Here is a 22,372-nt window from a genome sequence, read left to right as displayed (position 1 = left end):
AGTCTCCATCATCAGTAAATACTCATTTAGTAAAATTTTATCTGCATAAAGGCATCTTAATACCTTCGTAAACATCATAAAAACACTAGCTTCTCTATAAAAGAGAACTGGCAGAAGACAGCATAACAGCAAAAAACAGTTCAACAACAGATCATTCTGGCACAGTGAAAAAAATTCACTTGGCTCCATTTGTACTGGAAGGTATTTTTAAAGGAGGACTGAAATTTTTATTTTTAGTCAATCCATAACCCTTTATGCAAAACAAAATAAAATCCATTTTAAATTGTTTGAATGCACTTGAAAATATTTAAACTTACTACTTGAACTTATTTGAAATTACTTATGTTTAACTATTTTTTTTCATTTGACTCCATTAAAATGAAGCTTCAGAATTAATCATTTTATTTAAAATATCTGAGTTAAATAGCCACAGCTACTTGTAAGAGATGACACTGTTAGCCTACTTCAACTCAAAATTATAAACTGGCTTGGTTTCTTGGAAACTTTTTTTTTTTTTTTTTTAAATTACTGCTTTATCTTATCCAGTCAAGGGCAAGCTCATAATGAAAAGCTTATATAATTTGCTGCACGGAAAATACTAATTGCTTGCAATCTAAACTCAATATTCAAAGATTCCTTTACTGTTCAATTCCTTCGCTGATATCATCAGGCTTCATTCAAAACTGACTTAAAACCAGAGATTTCAGGAAAAAAAAATTTCCTTCAGCTATTTTAGCAAGGCATAAACATTCAATTAATATCAGGGAGCATCAGATTCGAACAGGCATACATAGAGTGTGACAACAAAAAAATAATGTGTTAAAAGCACAAGTAATAAGCATGTGATTACATTTGTTTTATTATGTACTGTAAATCATCCTGCTGTTCCTGAGTGCAGTCGAATGCAACCAGCCAGTCCTCCAGAGCAGGTATCTTTATATTTCTCTGTCATAGTTTAGTGAACTGCTAGCCATGGTTATGACACTGTATGAGTGATAAATTATTGTCACCTGAGGCAAGAGTTTTTGCTCCTGTTTATCACAGCAGGCAGTGCACACTAAGGAAATTCTGTGTGTACCGCTGAGGTTCAAGTACTAAACTCGGCTGAATTAAGGTCTTAGGTTTTATCACAGCCAATACAGTCTTCGGAGAAGGCTAATAACTGAGGTATTTAAAGCAGATGTTTAATATTTGACCATATAAGTACCCTTCAGCAACTGAAGTCTTGGCCTAATGACACTTGGTATTTTGAGAAAGCGTATGATTCTGGTGGATACCTACCCAACACCAGTCCAATCAGGTGTCCAACATGCACTTGCTCGTCTCACAGAAGAAATTAAGCTGCACAATGGTTAACTGTACTAACCTCCAAGTCTTTGCACTATTCTTTTGAGTGATTAACATCCTCAGAGGCACGGAGCATGTGAAAGGTGCTTACTGTATCCCTTCTGTTCTGTTGTGAGCTAAGTTGTCTCCGGCAAGTTATCATCACAGGTGGTACCAGATCCGTTTATAATTAACAACACAAACAAACTGGTATCAACTCACACTCTTAGGTTAAGTTCTGCTGGTTTTTTGTAATGGTTCATAGGAATGGAAACCACCTCAGTGCTAAAATTACGTAGATGTGTGACAATATTGTGGATTAAATAGAAAATCTTGATTTCTTAATTAGAAACACCAAAATACAAAAATAGCAAAGTTATGACATCACCCAGACACAGCAGGCATTATTAGGCCACATTCCCATTTGTTGCTGCATCTGCCCATCCCTGCTTAATTAAAGTTTGTTATTGATGGCAATGCCCTGCCTGCAGAGCTCTCAAATCCCCTGGCTGTGGATACATGACCCTTTGGGTCACTCGATGGTTGCAAGCAGGATCTTGGGCCGCCTTGCAGTTTCCTGCAGTAGCTGATAGGAGAATAAAGCCCAGCATCTCTCTTTGAGCAGCACATGGAGCCCAACCACTAGAAGTCTGCCTCTGACCCTGGCTCTGCAGCAAGATTGGCGGCACCTGGTATGTGGGGCTGTCAAAAAGCATCCCCATGCCTAACCAAAACCAACATGGCTATGGTCTGCTGCCAGAACGAGCTGACACCCCTCCTGGTGACAAGGCAGCCCATCGCCACAGATGCCCAATCCCTCCTGCTATCAAGAGTCGAGGGAGACGTTGCATCAGCTCAATGACCTGGATGAAAAAGGTCACGGTTGTTGTTGTCCTCCTATATGGGTATATGAGTTTGTTGATTCAAAATGCAAGTTGATCCACCTGACATTTGCACAATGGTTTGTGCTGACATTGGCAAAGACTGGGAAGCAGGATTCTACGTGGGAGAGGGCGCAGCCACCTTTCCCAGGGGGAGAAGAGTCTTGGCTTGGCTTGACCCAGGTGAGAAATGCTCCCAAGCAGCAGAGCAGCTCAGGCACTCTGGGCAGCAGCACACATTGCTGCCTACATAACACAGTAATGTCAGCCCCTTGAACAAATTAATCCTACACAGAATACGTGTGTTTAATCTTCATCCACTGTCTTTGGGTGTATTCCGTTTCTGAAACTATCCTAGGCAGATTGCATATTGGAACAAGCTCAGCAAAGCTGCATCTCTCTTAACTGTGGCAGTTCTGAAGAGTGAGCTTTGGATTCAGAAACTGCAGCTCTTTCGAGAAATAATAGGCTCCTTATACTCCAGCAAATCATCGGGGCAGTCAAGTTGCCAATTGACAGTCAAGAGAATAAAATCCGATGAAGCAAAGGCAAGCACAGCTGGGAAATTGTCAGTTTTTCACTGATGGAGTTTCTATTTACCAATAGCTTCAGGAGAGTTACTGTAGCTCGCTGAATGTGTATCAAGAGTCAGAACTGTATATCTGTTTCTGCATACACGTACGCTTATGAATTTGTGTGTACATAATGTGGAATGTGAAGATCACATTTTCCTGCTATATAGAAATCAAAAAAATCACAAGCTGCAGTATACAAAATACCTACATGGAAAAATCATACATTTATATGCTCTGAATAACCAAATGTGCTTGATAACCAATTTCCAAAAATGAAATTTATCAGTCTCAATCCTCCAGAGCAAAGTGATTACTGATAATAAGAGACAAAGCACTAAGAAGTTAGTATGTCCACACATTTATTTTTTCCCTATAGTTCTCAGCCTCACAGAATATTTTTTTTTAGCCTACAGTTATGGAAGCATTTCAGCTGTGTGTTTAAAAAAAGTCAAATATATTTTCCTGTCTACAAAACACCCAAGAACATGCCAGAAAGTAATTAAGAATGACAGGCATATAATGACATGTGAACTGAAAGTATTCAGCTTTTAGTCCGGAAAATAAAACACTTAACAACGGATATGCAGTGCTTTTGCTCTAGCTCCTTTATGCATAGCTGACATGACTAATTTGAAAAATAAGAGAACCTGTGCCAATCTACTTTTCAGGAAGAATTCAAGTGATGGAGAAATTCAAACAGGAGAAGAAAGAAGATCGAAACAACCTTACCAGGAGCTTATATTAATTTTGCAACGGGAGAACCAGCATCTCTAAGAGCCTATGGGTAATCCTCCAGAAAAAGACTGGTTTGCACTTGGAGTCTACCAGATTCCCGTCTTTCCCAAAAGGATAATTTTAGCCTTTCTGAGTATGGTGAAGAAGTGATCGTTTCATGCAGATAGTTCATCACCTGGCAGAGACTGCAGTTAGAAATTATCTATATAATCATGTATCTACTGGCATCGTTTGGTTAACTTTTTCTGAGTTTATAAAAATCACTGTTTGATTAAACTTGACATCATAATCTGAATTTTCAGACAACAATGCAGGATTTTGAGCAAATGCTTAAGAGCTCTAGTACAGCATGGAGCAAGCAGATTTGTTAGTGAGCAAAAGGACAAGCTTATCTTCACCTTTGACTAGAAACTCTCCCTGAAATCCTACCAGAAGCAGGGTTCCTCAATCTCGGCTTGCTGATGAACAGTGCAGGAAAGTTTTATGATGGAAAAAAGAATTCTTTTTATCATGCAACTTGGCAGCAATGGCTTATCCAATACATATCTGTCCCAAATAATACTGGCAGTGTATTCCAATTACTTAGCAAAGTAGCTGTGAAGGATATTATTGTCCTGTGCCTCACAAGGCAGGCTTGCTGCCAACTGGGTCATACAATAATCAACAAACCAGACTTCAGACAGGATGCTAGATTCCTCCTAGCTGCACCTACCATTGAAACAATTAAATACATTTACTCCATATAGTGCTGGATTGTCACTTCTTTATTAAGAAACTGCTTAAAGGGGTCTGATCAGCAGCGAGATAACTTTAATGGCTTGTCTTCATACTCTGCCACACATCTTTAATTCATGTAAATCTTTCATCTCACGCAACTGCCCGATAATGGCTTGAACAAAAGGAATAGCCTGTTTTTAGATCCCTGGAATCTTGGGTTGGGTACATTATCCTTAAAACACAAGCAGAACCTGGCTTAATACTAATCCAACCCTGCACAGAGAGCACAATGCATTCAAAACAACGCTGAAAACACTCATCAAGTATTCCCCTCTTCCAAAGAAGCAAAGAACAAAATCAAAACCCAACAGGATTCCTGTAGTGGTTCTGCCACAGTTTGGAAATCAGTGCCACGAGCACAGCACTAGAAGCATCCTCTGAACGTTCACGTCTGGCTGAGGTCTTTCTGAGCTTGCTGCTGAGCCTGCTATGCAGGCACGGCCAGGAATATGGCTGTGTTCCTAGCCACAAGAAGCATACTGCTTCCAGGAGCTACTGCTTGGGAAATACAGACCGAATCTTTCACTCCAGTCCTACAGCCTATTCTACAACTTCTTTCTCAAAGCCACATTAAATTTCCCAATTAAGGGTGCTGCAGGAATTCCCACAGCTATCAGGATAGATGAGAAACACTTTGCTCATAAGCATCTCCACTACCTGCTTGCTTGTCATTCAAACTGTCGGGTAGTCTGCAAACTATTAATAAACTCCTAGAACAACTGGATTGGTATCGACTTTGAGTAATTTTAGAAAACAAATTCCCCCAGTGGTGGCTGCTGTTCCCTCTCAATCAGCATCAGCATCTGGCAACAAGCAATTTCACTGAGTAATCTTGGCAAAACTTATTTTGAATTTCCTTCACAACCTCTCAATGCCAGACTGTACTAAGAACTGAAGATGAAAGAACATTTGTTGTGGGTCTTCCTGGTCCCAAGATAATTATTTCCAATGGCTCACATGGCATTTATTTACTTTTTCAACATTTTCTTAAACTTAGCAAAATGAAGTGACTTTTCTACCCAGTGAATTGCTGGTAGCAAGGGCTAGAAAAGCAGCCAACCTTTGATGTCCATGGATAGACCTATGAGACAAACAATGGCACAAAATACTAATGCCATGTAAAACATAACCTAAGTTTGTAATGCTATCAGCAGAGAGTTCCCTACCAGTTAGGCCCTGCTTTGCTCTTCAGAAAGGAGTTACCAACACAGTTTTGAAACCATCATCCCTCACCCACCAGAGGCACACAGGTCTTAAGAAAAAGTGGAGAGAACATGAGTAATCTGTTTGTTTTTACTGTTGGGAGTGACAAAACAACATAGTAAGTGGCACTAGTCCTTTTCTGTACTAGCTGAAGCACTCTGCAAAGAAAAAAAACAAAGGAATGAATAGTTAAGAGCAGTAGGGGTCAAAAGTCAAGGCCCAAGGCCAAAGCTGCCAAAAAGCAGCTATTAATAATGTAGAACATCCAAAAACATTTGTGCTGTTCACTCAGCAGTACACACACTCCGTCCGTGATTTACAGTACTAGAAGAACTTTAAACTGTACGCATCTCTGTCCCTTAACATATCCCACAAAGCTTATACAAATTAAAGAATCAATGCTAACCTGGAAGCACAGTTAAAATTCAATGTACTTTTGGCTCTTTTTTTTATTTTACTGTTGCTTTTCAGATGTCTGAATTTCTCTTTTTAAGTTATTAACTGCTTGCGTTGTTATAGCACCTACAAGTGATTGCCAGCCAGTTGTGCTACAGACTGTACAAACAGAACAAGATGCAGATTAACACCCATCTTTCCTCAGAAGATGCATTACTTTTGTCCAATAACTGCTGTAACGAATCTGGTTGCTTGCTCAGGCTTCCTGCTATTCTCCATTAGCTGGTTTCCAACTCTTCCAGTGCCACACCTCCACCACCTTCTGCAGCTCCACTCTCTTAAGGTCCCCTATCGTGTGGCCTTTATCATGCGCTGCTTCTTCTCTGCAGGCATCACAGGGAAGCATGTGCTGAATTCATATACAATTCCACAAACTCTAAGGCAGATTTCAATTTCTGCTCAGCAAGCCAGCAAGCGAGCAGCAGGGAAGGAACACAAGGCAGCTATGCCTGCAGACTGCTGAATGGGCAATTGAAGCCACGGCTGCCTTTTCCTTTGGCGGTGCACAGCTCAGCACTTTCCCAGAACTGGCTTCTCTGTGCATTGTCTGGACGTGCTCCACAAGCCACAGTTTGCGAACAACTGCACTGCTTCTGTCTGGGAATTTTAATAACGTTTTTTAAAAGCACCTATTTGTATTGTTACAGGAGTAATCAAAGCACAAAAACATTCAGAAAATACCAATCAACTGGAATATTAAGTAACATCACAAACACAGCACTCTGACACTGCCCTCCAGAGCCACCCTTCCAAAACACAATGATGTGGCAAGAGCTAGAGATCGTTTGCTCGTCCTCTAAAAGAACCTTCTGTCAGTCCTTCCACATATTTTCTAAGCCATGCATTGACTTTGTGTTCAGTAAGCAGTGGATCACCATTCTGATATTTGGCTGTGTCCACTATTTAATGTGACTGCTTAATAACATTCAGAAGATGACACAAAAACCAGCTGTGGAAGCCTCTGTAAATAATCTGCCCTCTTCCTCACAGTCAATATTGACACTGACAGCGCAAAGTTTGAATGCAGTACTTCCTCCCCTCTCTGGCCAACTCATAGTAGTTTTTCCACAGAATACTCAATAGGTCTAATGACTTCCATCATGGTAGACTACACAAGGGTGAAACTTGCACATGTTGCCCAGAGAAGCTGTGGATGCCCCATCCCTGGAAATGCACAAGGCCAGGCTGAATGGGGCTTTGGGCAACCTGGTCTGGTGGGAGGTGTCCCTGCCCATGGCAGGGGGTTGCAACTAGGTGGTCTTTAAAGTCTCTTCCAACCTAAGGCATTCCATGATTGTGTAAAACTGGCTGCACCCAGTTGGGTGGACCATTCAGTGGATAAGGAATTGGCTTGAAGGCCACACCCAGAGAGCAGAGGTCAGTGGTTCTATGTGCAAGTGGAGGCTGGTAACAAGTGGTGTCCCTCAGGGGTCTCTTCTGGGACAGGTGCTGTTTAGTGTCTTTATCAATGACATAGACAGTGGGATCGAGTTCATGCTCAGCAAGTTTGCAGATGACACAAAGCTGAGTGGTGCAGTCGATACAACAGAAGGAAGGGATGCCATCCAGAGGGACCTGGACAAGCTGGAGAAGTGGGCCCGTGTGAACCTGATGAGGTTCAACAAGTCCAAGTGCAAGGTGCTGCACCTGGGTCGGGGCAATACCAGACATGAGCACAGACTGGGAGAAGAAACCAGTGAGAGCAGCCCTGCAGAGAAGGACTTGGGGGCTGTGGTGGACAAAAAGCTCAACACGAGCCAGCAGTGTGTGCCTGCAGCCCAGAAGGCCAACTGTGTCCTGGGCTGCAGCAACAGAGGGGTGGGCAGCAGGTGGAGGGAAGGGATTGTGCCCCTCTGCTCTGCCCTGGTGAGGCCCCACCTGGAGTGCTGCGTCCTGGGCTGGGGCCCCCAGCACAAGAAGGACATGGTGGGTCCAGAGGAGCGCCACAAGGATGATCAGAGGGCTGGAGCACTTCTCTGATGAAGACAGGCTGAGAGATCTGGGGTTGTTCAGCCTGAAAAGGCGGCTCTGGGCAGACCTCATTTCAGCCTTCCAAAAGCTAAAGGGGGCCTACAGGAAAGCTGCGGAAGGACTCTGTCAGGGAGTGTAGTGACAGGATAAGGGGTAACGGTTTTAAACTGAAAGAGGGGAGATTTAGATCAGATATTAGGAAGAAAATCTTCACAGTGAAGGTGGTGAGGCACTGGAACAGGCTGCCCAGAGAAGCTGTGGCTGCCCCATCCCTGGAGGTGCTCAAGGCCAGGCTGGATGGGGCTTTGGGCAACCTGGTCTGGTGGTAGGTGTCCCTGCCCATGGCAGGGGGTCAGAATTAGGTAGTCTTTAAGGTCCCTTCCAACCCAAACCTTTCTCTGATTCTATACAGCCTTTGAACCTATGGTACCCATGAAAATTGACAATATGAAGTATGTTTAAATATGCTGTGGTATAAAAGAGTTCACACCCCTGTTAAAAGTGTTTAAGGTTTCAAAATTAACTAACAATTTATGTGACATAGCATATTCAGCTCTCAGTCTCAGGCTTTGGTCTGTGGCTCCAGGGGCCCAGGAGCCTGGCCACTCCTAACGGAGCAAGCAAAAAGCAAGAGGAACAGGCAGCTGGTCGACCCAGAAGCCACAGCCAAGGCTGCATGAATGGGAACGCATGTACATCTCAGACTAATTTTCAAGACACCTGGTCCATTCATGTGTTTGAGACCTGATTGCTGGGAGGGATGATGATTTTTTTGCCAGTAAGGGTACACTTCTGCTTCATATGGACAGTATTACCACATCATAGCCTTGTGTCAGATCTGTTACCTTGGCAAGAACCTTTTAAATTCAGTTTTAAAAAATCTGTGAAGTAATAACTAACTGGTAAGAGAAACCTGGTTCAGCCTTAAGAACAAATGGTGGCAGTCATTCATGTTTATTGTCATCTTCAGTTTCTTCACGCTTCAGTATCAGGAAATGAAATGAAAGCTGCAATATGAACAAACTGTGTGTACCAACTGCTCACATATAAAATGAGTTGGTGAAAGACATCAGTTGTTTGATGCATAAATACCATTGTTCCATTCCCTGTGTTTGGTTACAAGATGCTGCATTGACAGGCTCCTGCACAACACTGCAACCAATATGCTTTCCATTTGGAAAGCACAACAGTGCAAGCCTCTGGCAAAACAAACATTTCTACTCTTACCACAGATCTACCAGGAAAGTGTCACAGTCTTTTCAGTAAGAAAAAATAAGAAACAGTAAGAAAATATACTTCTGGATGTCATTCAAGTTACAATCAAGTTTTTAAATCACCTTGGGGTGTTTTGTTTGTTGTTTTTTCTTCTTTTTTTTTTTTTTTTTGGTGTGTTTCAAGCCATCTCAAACACCCTTAAACAAATCGTTACATTTAGTCTTAAACATGGCTTTCTAATTATTGGTCCTGTGCTGTTTAGCCTTCACCTTAAGGTAGTACAACAGGAGTTCAGAGTATATAACTTCAGTACTTCCAGTACCATCTACCAACTCCCCAGGCTTTCATGTCCTGTTTTTTCTACTTACTCATATTCCCCTTTATTTCACAAATTATCCACAATCTATATTCAGCACCTGGCTTTTGATCCTTCATACTATAACTGCCTTTCCTTCTCTGCATGATTTAGCAAACTGAAACACCTTTAGGACATGCTCATCCGTTGTGGAAAACTTCTTCCCTCTTCAGCTCTACGATCTTCCGTTGTTAACGAGGCACACAGCTACCTTAGGCCTGAAATAACATTCAAGCAATAGCACAGAATTCTTCGAAAACTGAATTACATCTGAAATTCATACCTCAGCATACAAAACAGTACAACTGCTTCTGTATGAAGGTTTTTGTTCTGTTGTTCAACGTTAAAGTGAACAATTAATGCACAGCATGAAAGTCACGAGGAGAGACTTTCTTCCTAAATCATACTTTATTTCTTTCTGATAGATGTACTTTTTATTTTCACTGGATCCATAAAGAACTCCCTTGGGTTCTTAAAGAGAAAGTCCTCGGTATACAGTAGTAGAAGAGAAGAAATGGGTCCTGCAATCATTTTCACAATCTATTTTGTTACTCTAGTAAAACATTAGCTTATTTATAATTGTGAAAAAAATATATAGAATAGGCTAAAACAAATGCACAGGCACAACAGTAAACAGCATCGCTTTTCCCATCCTGGCATTATATGCATTCACCTATGTCACAAGCTGTATCAAAAACATGAGTGCACAATGTATGGCTTATTTCCCTTGCACGTCCACACATGACAGATGTGATCTACAGATACACACAACAAGCCTGAAAAAATCAATGGTGTATAAAGATTCCTCACGCAAATGCTGCAGTCCCTGTTGCTCCGATGCAAGTTAGGCAGGTTGCTCGCACCACTTGGACTCAAGCAGGTAAATGCCACTTCCCTTGATGCCACCAGCTGCTGTGCCTGTGGTCAGCCGAAGCCTTAAGAGCGATCGGACAGTATCCTCTGCAGTTAGCACACTTGTGCACGCCTCGTGGTGGAGAAATTACATGTCACTGAAAAAAGCGCGCCTGAACCCTGCGCAATCAAAGAAATCCATTCTCTTAAAGCTACCTATTATGTCAAGTAAAGTAGCTATTCAAGCAAAATACTTCACTAGAAACCAGCAGTAGGGAGGTGCAGGCTGCTTCTAGGGAAGCGAGTGCTTTTTCTGAAATGGCTTCTGAACTGATATGGCCACCCACGCTGAACGCACCTTGGTGCTGGAAGATACCGGAGCTCATCACATGTGCCCACAAAAATAGCCCTCCTCTCCGGCAGGCTGTGGGGACATTTCTCCCTGTCCCAGGCTACGGTTCCCCCGCGCAGTACAAGCTGTCCTGCACCCGCAGAGCTGGCCTGCTTACAGAGAGCTGGCAGGGACCGTATCACGTAACAGGTGCCTGCTGAGCAGTGCCACCACCACCCAGCTCGAACGAGCCCTGAGACTCACAGCCGCTCTCCAGAGGCCGGACACGGACACAAGCGCAGGATGCCGCCTCTCACAATCCCTCTCCCATCCTGCTGCAGGAGCGTTGCAGCCGCGGGTGCGAAGAGTTCACTGAGGCGTGCTGGACGAGCAGATTAGCGCCGTCTGGAACAAGCGCAAGAAAAGCCTGAGAAGTTTTGGCTGCCTGTGGTTCGGTTACAGGTGTTGATGAGCCAAGAAGCTCTGCACAGGAATTTGGGAATAAAAGGCAGGATTTCCCAAAGCGTGCTGCGAATCGTTCCTTATAGTGGCTCCACTCACTGAAGCAAGCATGGAGCTACAAAGTGCCCTACTAACACAGAAAATCAACCAGGAAGGCTGAAACCTCAGAGAAAGCACAGCTGACAAGGCTTGATCTGCCCGGAGGTGCAGATGGGCGTGCAGAGCCTCGCAGTCCTGACCATGCTGTGCTCTGTGCTGTTTACTTAACATTTGGCTTAGCCCTTAGAGCTGCTCTGTGCTTGAGTTCACACTGTCGCAGTCACAGAATCACAGAATCACAGAATTTCTAGGTTGGAAGAGGCCTCAAGATCATCAAGTGAGTTCAAAAGCCGTAGTTTTCTTGATTTTATTTTATTTTTTGGTAAGTACAAGTTCCCTAGCATTCCCCAGACGTACGTTTTGCTCTAACTAAGATATTGATATCTTCTTCCTACGACTACTCTCAGTAATCATGTGCAAAGATACGCCAGCTCATCACTTCTAATTGCTCTCCTCCTCTCAATCACTATGCCAGACCTTCCATCCTACAGGCAAAACAGATGAAGCTTGGCCCCACATGTCATCACATTCAGGCACCTTCAACTTGTCCAAAGCGAGGGACAAGAACCATAATCTAGAAGGAATCTCAGATTTTTACACTCCTTCATTCCCTTTTTGCAGCGTTACGTGAAGTGACAAGCAATCTCTTGAACAGTCAAAACACCAAACAGTTTGAGCTCTTCTGGATGAACACAATATACTAGACATCACTCAAAATAATTACAAGTGATAAAGGAGGTTCATAGCATTGTTCGTGAGCAAACACAATTTAATATGCATTCAGTACCAAATTCAAACAATATTTGCAGTCACGCAGTAAAGGAAAGCCCACTGCACCAATTCCTTCTCAAGGTAACACTGACAAACTCCTATATGTGAATGAAAAAGGCAGGAAACAAAAAAACAACTATGAAATATAGCAGAAATCTGGCTGCTACCTGAACATTAGGGAACAGCTAGGAATTCCAATTAGGCACGCAGTTTGTGAAGTGAAGCAAAAACTGACAAGCACACTCATATAATTGAGACAGCTCAAACAAAACGCGTTGGTTCTTTCCCTGTGTTTCTTACAGCCCACAAACTCTACAGTCAGACTATCTCCATCCACTCCCCACACTCCAATAGACACAAAAGGAGTTGTTCAGGTGTATCAATAAGGTTGTAGAGATGAGCTATGCACAGAACAAAACACAAAACTGTTGCACCCTGGAGTACCTAGGCATCTGTTCACAGAAGTGATCAATGCACCTACGATTTCTATTTACAGCTTGCCAACAATGCATCCATCCTGAAGACATACGGACATATAGAGCCAGCCCACGTGGATCTAAACAAAAACACTATTTCACAGATGCAGTGGATTTCCAAGACTGGAAACAGCTGTTCAACGTTTCTACCTGGGAAAAAACAGGTAAAAGTACTTCTGTCCTCCCCAAATTGTAGGCTCATCACACCTGAACTGCTGCTGCCACTGTAAAAGCTGCGGTACTGAGTGCATGCATCAGGCTGCACAGGGCTGCAAAGCCAGAAAAACCTGGGTACAAGCAAATCAACCCTTAGTGCTGTGCTTGATCAACTCCTGACAACAGGTCAGAATATGTTTTTTCTCCTACTGAAGGGCCATGTTTTACCAATCTCATTTTCTCCTGAAGGAGGCAAACTTCAAGCTCAATTTAAACACTTGAATGATGCAACATGATGGCGAGGAGACCGAGCTGTTATTAATAAACCAGCTCTTTCCAACTAACCCACAGAGTTATGTGTTAGCTGCTGACAAACCTGTATTGCACAAAATTACCCTGTGGAGCATCTGAAATATTACTTTATGTTTGGACTGACTACTTACAAACTGAGTTTGAAGACTGCAATGGACTTTTAGTATTCAAACAGCTTTTCGACTTCTAAATGTTAATTATCTCCCTGTTATTATCCAATGTTTAAATGGTATCCAAAAGGAATTGATTATTCATATTTATATATCATCTTTGTTCTGGGATTAAAAGCATAAGCTTATTAAGCAATCACAGACAGAAATCTTTTTCCTTAATGAGTGTAAAGCTGGTGAAGCATCTTCACACACTCTAAGTTTGACTTCTCACACTGTGTACTCTACACAGTGCTCAGTGCTTGATCCACAGGCTTAGCAGGTCCAGCACTATCATACCCTAACACGGTGCATTTCTCCAAATGACTACAGAGGAGGTGAGACAGGAGAGCATAACTCCCTCCACACCAGAGCAACGAGCACTGTGCTTATTCTCTCAATGCAGAGAGGTTTAGATTTTCTCCAAAATTTACCGGAGCTCCACCTCTTCCCATCCACACTCCCCACGCAGAGTTTGTTGTCTCCACCACATCTCCAGAGCTTTCCATACAGTCCCGTTCCCTCTCCTTCGCCCTTATCACCACGTTCACACACTGCGGTTCCCTTCCACAAAACATCACCACTACTTCTTCCATGCAGCAGGACAGAAGGCTGTGCTGCAGAGCACACTGCAGTGAGCAACATTACCTTGTTCAGGTAAAACACCAAGTCCACCCCTACTGCAAAACACCCTGCTACTGCAGAGTGTTTCTGAAGTCTGTGTTAGCTTGTTAAGAAAAGCCCAAAGTTTCTGGTGATGACTACCTTTTCCAACAAAAACCTGCTTTCTAAATAGACATTCAATAAAATATCATGCTTAGATGTATTTTGATTTCATAATCTGCAGCATATATGATATGGAAAACATCTGCCTCTGTCTGGAAACAGCCTTTATAATTTACTAGTAAAATGCACATCTCCTACACTGAGAACCAGCTCTGGTAAAACGACGCTTGCTACACCTCTCATGAATTGAAATGATGTGTAAAATAAACAACCACCTCACATCAAGAACTTAACTTGGGATTTGTATACAGTAAAGAAAGATTTCCCTTGTGATTACAATTGGAGCACAAAGTGTTCCTTCAAGCCCTGACATAAATCTTTTCCTGCCAAGCTGGTATCTCGTTGCGTCAGCCTTTTGCCTTCACCACTATTGTGGTGCCTGCTCTCTGCCTGCTTTCCTCACGCTGCCCTCTTCCTGCAATTACCACCCCAACTCTGCTGGGCCAAAGATTCATCCTTCCATTAAATCAATAGGTGATGAAAAAATCAGCAAGATCCTTTTAGTTAAGAGGAACCTGACCCTTTAGCAAAACCGTTGTTCAGGGACTCCTGTGTGGACTTGTTACTGCGCTGCTGTTACCCTTGCCTTGCCTTTCCCCAACCACTTTATCCCCTCTTTTTGTTACTAATATTTTTATTTATTTGCAAAGCTTTGAAATTGTTCTGACACCTATCTTAAGATGGAAGTTGCTTCACCTGGCTTGAGTGCAGGTGCTATTGTGTTTGATAAACTATTTTTTTTTTAATTATTTTATTTTATATAGTTTTTATTTTATTATTGTGCTTAGTGACAAGTATTCCCAGCCTCTATTTTGTCCATGAGAGTCTAGTATTTCAAATAAGATACAAAATATTACATTTATTCATCTCGATGCTCCCTTTAGCAGTGCAAAGTCAATGCTCAGTTTGATTAAAAAACAAAACAAAACAAAACACACGATTTCTGAAGCAAAAGGCATCTTTCTTTTAGCGAAGTAAGGCCTATCTTTAATGTATATACAAGAAAAGAAACACACGTACAGTCAAGGGAAAAAAAGCCCTGTAAGTGATAGGGGCTAAAGGGACCGATACAGACCATGGAACACAGAGGTACCAACCCAGAAATAAGTGAATTTCCAGCAAAGATTTCTTTCAGCCTTCCCTGCTGGGATCGGGCGCGGGAGTTCACCCGCAGTGCCACACTCCCGTTCGGCCAGCAAGGACGGGCAGAGCCCAGCTCCGTGCACCCAGTGCACTCGCTGGGTGCAGGGTGCTGCAGGCAATGGTGGCTGCGGGGCCCCCGGGTTTATAGGGCTGCACGGTGCTGCTTGGTGCAGCGTGAGCGTACCGGCACCGGGAGACAGCACGACGGATCGCAGGCACGGAAACAAAGCGGGACCGACCGTACGGCGAGAATTTGGCTCCAGAATATCCAGCCGTGAGGTATCCGGGACTTCTGCGTGCGTTACAGTAAGTTTCAGCAGTTGTCTTCGTGAATGTAATTAAAGTACCACTCACGGGCAATTTTCAAAATGACTCCTGGGAGAAGCCATGCAAACCATCTCGTCTGTAAATCCCTCGTAATTATTAAAACACGCTCACGTCCTGAATTAACAAGCGAGCAGCAACTCCGGCGCTGCCCGGCTGCGATGCAGCGGCGATGCAAGGCGCTGCATTCCTGCTTGAACACTTCAAGCTGCCCGAAAAACTTTTCAGTAACACTCGTTTTTATCGCTGGGAACCACAAAACATCTCACTGGCAGCCCTCTGCAACCTCGGCGTGGCGAACAGCAGCCCCCAAACGCGCACGGCATTAAACTCACCCAAACCCCTTCGCACCGCTCCCTGCCCGGCACTTTCAGCACCGGTGCGAGCAGCCCAGCCTGTGCTGCCCCCGGGAGCCCTCGTTTCAGGGGTGATTCTGCATTACCTGCTCCTCCGGGGGGGGGGTGATTTCAGTTTTTCCTGCCCAAACGCTCGCTGAGAGGTGCACGGGATTTACAGCCCGGGATGCGGTTCGGGCGGCAGTTCTTTTTTAGCTGCTTCACCCTCGCTCCTGCTGCATCCGAAAGCATAAAACATCTCCTACTGCCCCCCCCTCCAGCACCTTTCTGCACCGCGTGTTTACGCCTGCTTTTATCAACATCCCCCCCGGTTCTCTCCCCGAGGACCACACACACCGACACGCATAACCGGGCGGAAAAAAGTTGGGTTTGGGTCGCTGCCGGTCTTTTTCTTTTCTTTTTTTTTTTTTTTTGGGGGGGTGGAGGGGAGGCAAATTGGCGCTGCCCGCTCCCCGCGGGGAGCAGCCCCCCCCCGGGGCAGCCCCCTGCCCGCTCGCTACTCACCGGCCGCTCACAAACTTCCCCCGGCTCGCCCCGCTGCCGCTGCCGCCGCCGCCTCCGCCGCCTCGGCCGCCGCCCGCCGCGCCTCGGGCGCCATCGGCCCCACCGGGGCACGGCGGCGCCGGCGGGCACGGCGCTGCCTCGGCCGGGCCGGTGCCGACTCGCGGGCAGGGAGCGGAGCCGCCGCGCCGAGCGCCGCCGCCCTCCTCCTTCCCCCCTCCACCTCCCCGGAGGGCGGGCGGGCAGAGCGGGGCCGCCCCTCACCGCCGCCGGGCCAGGACTCACTTTGCTGCACCCCCCCCTCCGCCTGCACTCAGCGGCTTCTTCCTCCTCTTCCTCCTCCTCCTCCTCCTCCTCCTCCTGCTCCTCGTCGCCCTCCCCCTGCCATGGCCGCGGCAGCCCGCCGTCAGCAGCGGGGGGGACGGGGCGAGGGAGCGGGGCCGGCGGCGGGAGGGGGGGGCATGGCCGCGGGGAGGGGCCGGCGGCGGGGCCCCGGCAGCGGCGATGGCCGCCGGGGCGGTGAGGCGAGGCCAGGCCAGGCGAGGAGCGGGGCCGTGCGGCTCCGTCTAGGGGAGGAGGCGGCGCACTGCAGCGCGTCCTGGCGGAGGGCACGGCGGGAGGGTGGACGGGGACCCTCACCGCTGCCACCGCCGCCACCAGCACTGCCCACAGCCACCTCAGGCTGCCCCGCGGTCTGAACCCGGCCGTCTCCCGGGTTTGGGCTGAGGAATCACAGAATCACAGAGTTTCTAGGTTGGAAGAGACCTCGAGATCATCGAGTCCAACCTCTGACCTAACACTAACAAGTCCTCCACTAAACCATATCACTAAGCTCTACATCTAAAAGTCTTTTAAAGACCTTCAGGGATGGTGACTCCACCACTTCCCTGGGCAGCCCGTTCCAATGCCTAACAACACTTTCAGTAAAGAAGCTCTTCCTAACATCCAACATATGAAGGAAGGCGGAAAATCCCTCAGTGCACCCCTCAGGGGTGCTGCAGTGCCCTCCAGCACCCATCATGCGGCACAGGATGGGAGCTGTAGGGACATCGTAGCTCACCCTTGTTCCCTGCTGTGGTGTGTTGTACACGAACACTTGTGTCTCCACATGGAAGTTGTGGGGTTACAGGTGCCAGGTGTGGTGCTGCTCCTGGCAGCCCACGCTGCCCGAGTCAGCACTGCCCTTATTCTTGCACCGGTGCTCATGTGTGTGGTACTGCTTGGCTTTGGGAATCTAGTGCATCTTAAAATATGAGCTGCAAATGAGAAGTGTCCAGGTGGCCAAGAAAGCCAATGTCACCCTGGCTTGGATCAGGAATAGTGCAGCCAGCAGGACCAGGGAGGTGATTGTCCCCCTGTACTCAGCTCTGGTGAGGTTACACCTCAAGTACTGTGTTCAGTTTTGGGCCCCTCACTACAAGAAGGACGTTGAGGCCCTGGAACGTGTCCAGAGAAGGGCAACGAAGCTGATGAAGGGTCTGGAGCACAACTCCTGTGAGGAACGGCTGAGGGGACTGGGGTTGTTTAGTCTGGGGAAGAGGAGGCTCAGGGGAGACATTATTGCTCTCTACAGCTACCTGAAAGGAAGGTGTGGGGAGCTGGGGGTCAGCCTCTTCTCACAGATAACTAGTGATAGGACTAGAGGGAATGGTCTCAAGCTGCACCAGGGGAGGTTCAGGTTGGAAATGAGGAGATGTTTATTCTCAGAAAGAGCAGTCAGGCATCAAAATAGGTTGCCCAAGGAGGTGGTGGTGTCACCGTCCCTGGGGGTGTTTAAGGAAAGGTTGGACGTGGTGCTTAGGAACATGGTTCAGTGGGTGACATTGGTGGTAGGGGGATGGTTGGACCAGACCATCTGGGAGGTCTATTCCAACCTTAATGATTCTATGATTCTGTGATAAATGATCAGGCAGGCTCTCCCTTCAGGCTGTCTCTCTGTTCACTCATATAAGTACCAGACCAAATGAGAGGGCAAAAATACACAAATGGGGCAGAATGGGCAGTGAGGCGTGACCTCATTGATTGTGGATGGGCTTAAGGAAATTGAAATCTAGTATGTCAATAACTGCCAGAAGTCTCACAGAGGCTTCAAACTAAGTGCTTTCAGGGCATGAAGACACATCTTCCTTATTCCTACATCAGAGACATCTCCTGCCTTTCCCTCACTTCAAAAATCATGGAAACAGAACTCTGTATTTTCTTGAGAGTGTCAACTGATAGAATAGCTCGTCCATTAACACACATGCAATGGACACAGTTTCAACTCTTACCACTGGTTAGGGGATTCGCATCAGCATCTCCCAGGAGATGCCTGTGCTGCCAAGCCCGTGGTTGTTCCAGAGGCCTTTCATTCTTATTTCCTGCTGCTGGAGCTATGGGAGAGCATAATTAGTAACTCATGGGGTTAGAAACTGCAATCACAAACCTGATCCTGCCCCTGTAGTTTTGTGGTTTGGAGCACTCTGTTAGAAAAGGCAGAGTTGTATTCCAGCTCTAGAGATGTTTATGGTGTTTAGCACAACATTCCTGTACCATAATGAGAACATATCTCAGATTATTGCAAACTATGTCAGCCCAGTAGCAGTGATAGTCAAATATCTAAAACAGCAGACAGACGATCCAGGGAAACTACTTTACTGCTCTCTCCTTGTATGTACAAATAAGCATAGATAATTATAAGTCAGTAGACTTGTATATTACTGATTTATGCCTTCCTGCAGTTACTTTGTACTAGATAATGTTTTTTAATGCTTCATGTGGCAAGTGGTTTAGTTTCACAGGGATTTACGTCAAACACAGTTCACTGCCAGCCAGACCAGATTTAGGCAAAAGCAGCCTAAGTAATTTTCAGTCAGTGGGCTTGTTGGGCTGTGGGTAGGACTGGGAGGTCAGGAGACACATAAGTGTAGGTAAGTGCTGGTTTGGGGTCCTGGCTTGTGGTAGCAAAGGGGCTTTGCAGGGTTGGAGGTCATCAGTACACAGGTAGGAGAGGTTTGAACATTTGTGAAATAAATTAGCTAAAGATGGAAGACAAGAGAATTTTACTTTTTTTTTTTTTTTTTTTTTAATTTATTTATTTTTTTAAATAATTAAGACTTTGCCTGTAAATTAAGCTTCAAGTCTCTACAGTGTCTACAGCTAGTCCTGAAGCTGCAAAAGCACAATGGTGTGTGTATTACATGTCTGTAGGATAAACATCTTGAATTTTCTTCATTGCTTCAGTAAAACAAAGTAGTATAATGCATGGTCAGTGATCTTATTGAAAAAAGTCCAATGATAGTTTAATTATTTTTTAATAACTTTTATACTCAGTTTCAGTGAAGGATTTAGGGGGATTCTGTGATTCAAATACTCTGTTCTGCTAGTTTGTGGTTGTATTTAATCATTACCAGAAATTAGTTTCAGAACATGTACCTTACAGAGCACAAATCTTAAGTTTAGCTCTGCAACAATGTAGGATTTGATAATGTTCTTTATATATCCATTAGGAAACATGTGCCTCTTTAATTACATATAATTTCACATATGCCTATGAATATCACTGTTTTTTCCCCCCCTTCATTTATGGTGTATTATCACTCATCCAGATGCTCTCCAAATCCCTTAGAAAGCCTGGAAAATTAAGTCTGACTAGCATACACTTGATAAAAGATACCTGAATGTTGACCATTTATTCTGACATTTTGATTTTCTGCAAAACATCTAACAGTACCAACGTCAGGTAACATAAGTATTCTCTTCTCTATACACTCAGTGTCCACTTCAGTCCTTTCCAAAGAGTAGTGTTGAATGTCATCTCCATTCTGAACATGATGCTATGGAACCAGGCACAGCAGAAAAAAAAAAAAAAAAGATTGAATCTGGTTGTGCTTTCTACTTATGCTAGTGTATAATGCAATGTTTATCAACAGGATGTTAAATGGGATTCTAACAACTCAGCTCATAGTTATTCATCTGGAAGTGGTTCCTTCACTTTGAAGTGACTACAGCCAGTACTCCTAGTGCTTCCCAGATGAAGATTGGCAGTAGTTCTGCAAGACTAGCTGTGAACGCCAATTTTAAGTGCTGGCTTAAGTCTGTGCTTGTACAGTGTAAGAGTAGCTATGTCATTAAAGTCTGTCACAGGTGGAGTTACACTGGTCAAACTCTGGCTGCTTGGTTTAAGATAACATCCTATGGATAGCAAAAGCTTCATTAATACATTTCTAGATCAGTGTAACGGGCTCCACATGATGGGTCTATCCTAGAAAAAGGGGTTTCTTTAGCTGGGGTAGTTTATCCTGGAAGGAAATAGTGACTTTTTTGCTGCTGGGCATTTTGCCAATAGGCTATTGCAAAACGCACTCTTAATTGATATTTCTCTGCTTGCTGAGAGGCTCTGAGGACTTGTGTGAATAGTTCTAAATTCCATTCTGCATGCAGTTTAAGTGACTATGAATGTGTTTCTCTTGAGTGAGGAACTACTTATATTAATGAGAAAAACAGTTTTTATTTTTTCACAACTGCATGAAAAACTGCAGGAGGCTGAAATTAAATACAGACATTGTTCATATTCCACATTCTTACCCGCAGCTTGAGTCTGTGTTTTTATCTATCTTCTTTGCTCTGACAGCAAAGAAGATCTTGGAGGATCTCAGGAGGTCCCCTGTCACACCTCCGCCCAAGGCAGGGTCAGTGTAGAGGTCAGACCTGGTTGCTCTGGGCTTTACCCAGTTGAGTTTCCAAGGATGGACCGTGCTCAACATCTTGGGGCAACCTGTTCCACTGCTGCTCTGCCCTCACCTTTTCCTTTTCCCTCCAGTCTGAACTTTTCCATATCAACTTATGCCCACCATCTCTTGTCCTGCTGCCTTGCATAGCTGTGAAGAGCCCAGCTCCATCTTCTCAGTGACCTGCTCACTGAGGTAGGGGTGAGCGGCTTTGAGGTGCCCCCAAAACCGTTGCTTCTTCAGGTTGAAGCAGCCCCATCCATCAGGCTACCCTTGCAAGGTGGTTGCCCCAGCCCCTTGGCATCCTGGTGGCTCTCTGCTAGGCTCACTTTATTTTGACAATGTCTCTCTTGTATGGATGGGTGGCAAAGCTGTATGCAGTTCTTGTGATGTCTTCTCATGGGTGCCAAATGAAGGGGGATAATCATTTCTTTCTGGCTGTGCTCACCTTCTCACAGCTTATGGTGCTGTTGGTCTTAACTGCTGCCACAGCAGCTGCTGGGACACTTGGACGGACCATCAAGTCCACCAGGTCCCTTTCAGCAGGACTGCTCCCAATGCAGTCAGTCCTCAGCTTCTACCACTGTGTGGGCTTCCTTCTTCCCAGGCAGCATTTTTGCATTTGTCCAGGCAGAATTTCACCTGGTTCCCATCAGGCCATTCCTCCAGCCTGTCTAGGTCCTGCAGCTGGAAGACAGCCCTGCACTTGAGCACATGGACTGGCCTCTCCATTTAGGTGTTATCTGCAGGCTTGATGAGAGCGCACATTACCTCCTCCAGGTCATTGACATAGATATTAAACAGGAAAGGTACCAGAGATCCTGTGAGATGCCACTGTTACTGGCCTCCAGGCACAAGGACTATGGATCTGTATTTTTTTTCGGTAATATAACATCTTTCTCCACTTAATTTCCACTGATCTTATTTGGATGGTATGGGAAAAATGGGGCACATAAGAGGAACAGGTTAGTATCGTAGAGTGAGATAGAGACTGGTTCACCTAAATGTTTGTTTACCCAACCACCCATTATATATTAACTTCAGAGAAAAAAAAAAAAAGAAAAAAAAAAAAAAAGACTACTGGTGCTGTGTGAAACTTAACTGATAATCTCAGTATGGAGTAAATCAATCTCTTAAGCACACATTGTGTGTTCCATGGAGCTTCCTGTTCACAGGATAGGGGCAAGTCAAATTTCTGTTCAGTAGGTAGGTTAGGGCCTCCTCTCCTTACTTCACTGTCTTCATGTTCTCTATGAATCCAAGATATAAGAGTAACTGAAATAAGAGAAGCATACTTTTAATATAAACCTACATCATAAATGGAATTGCAGAAGAAGTTTTGTTACGGCACACTACCGCTTACCACAAAAAGGAAACCACACTAATAAGAGGCATATCCCAGCCATGATCAGACTTGTACCAAGAGCGGTACCAAAAGCACAGTGCTAGCT

The 22,372-nt window shown here is 44.9% G+C and overlaps 1 protein-coding gene across 1 annotated transcript in view; it reads right to left on the bottom strand.

The window, feature by feature from the left end:
- GHR (growth hormone receptor) overlaps positions 1-16,259 on the bottom strand; it is a 137,666-nt gene extending 121,407 nt beyond the window's left edge. Inside the window, exon 1 of the mRNA XM_032205528.1 lies at positions 16,216-16,259. The gene's annotated coding sequence lies outside the window, so the exon portion shown is untranslated. The remainder of the gene's footprint in view (positions 1-16,215) is intronic.
- Positions 16,260-22,372: the final 6,113 nt, after the last annotated feature.

Source organism: Aythya fuligula, chromosome Z (genome assembly GCF_009819795.1).
Source record: "Aythya fuligula isolate bAytFul2 chromosome Z, bAytFul2.pri, whole genome shotgun sequence".
In the NCBI taxonomy this organism is placed as follows: domain Eukaryota; kingdom Metazoa; phylum Chordata; class Aves; order Anseriformes; family Anatidae; genus Aythya; species Aythya fuligula.
Note: the sequence above shows the minus strand (reverse complement) of the source record. Positions and strands in the feature narration are given on the sequence as shown.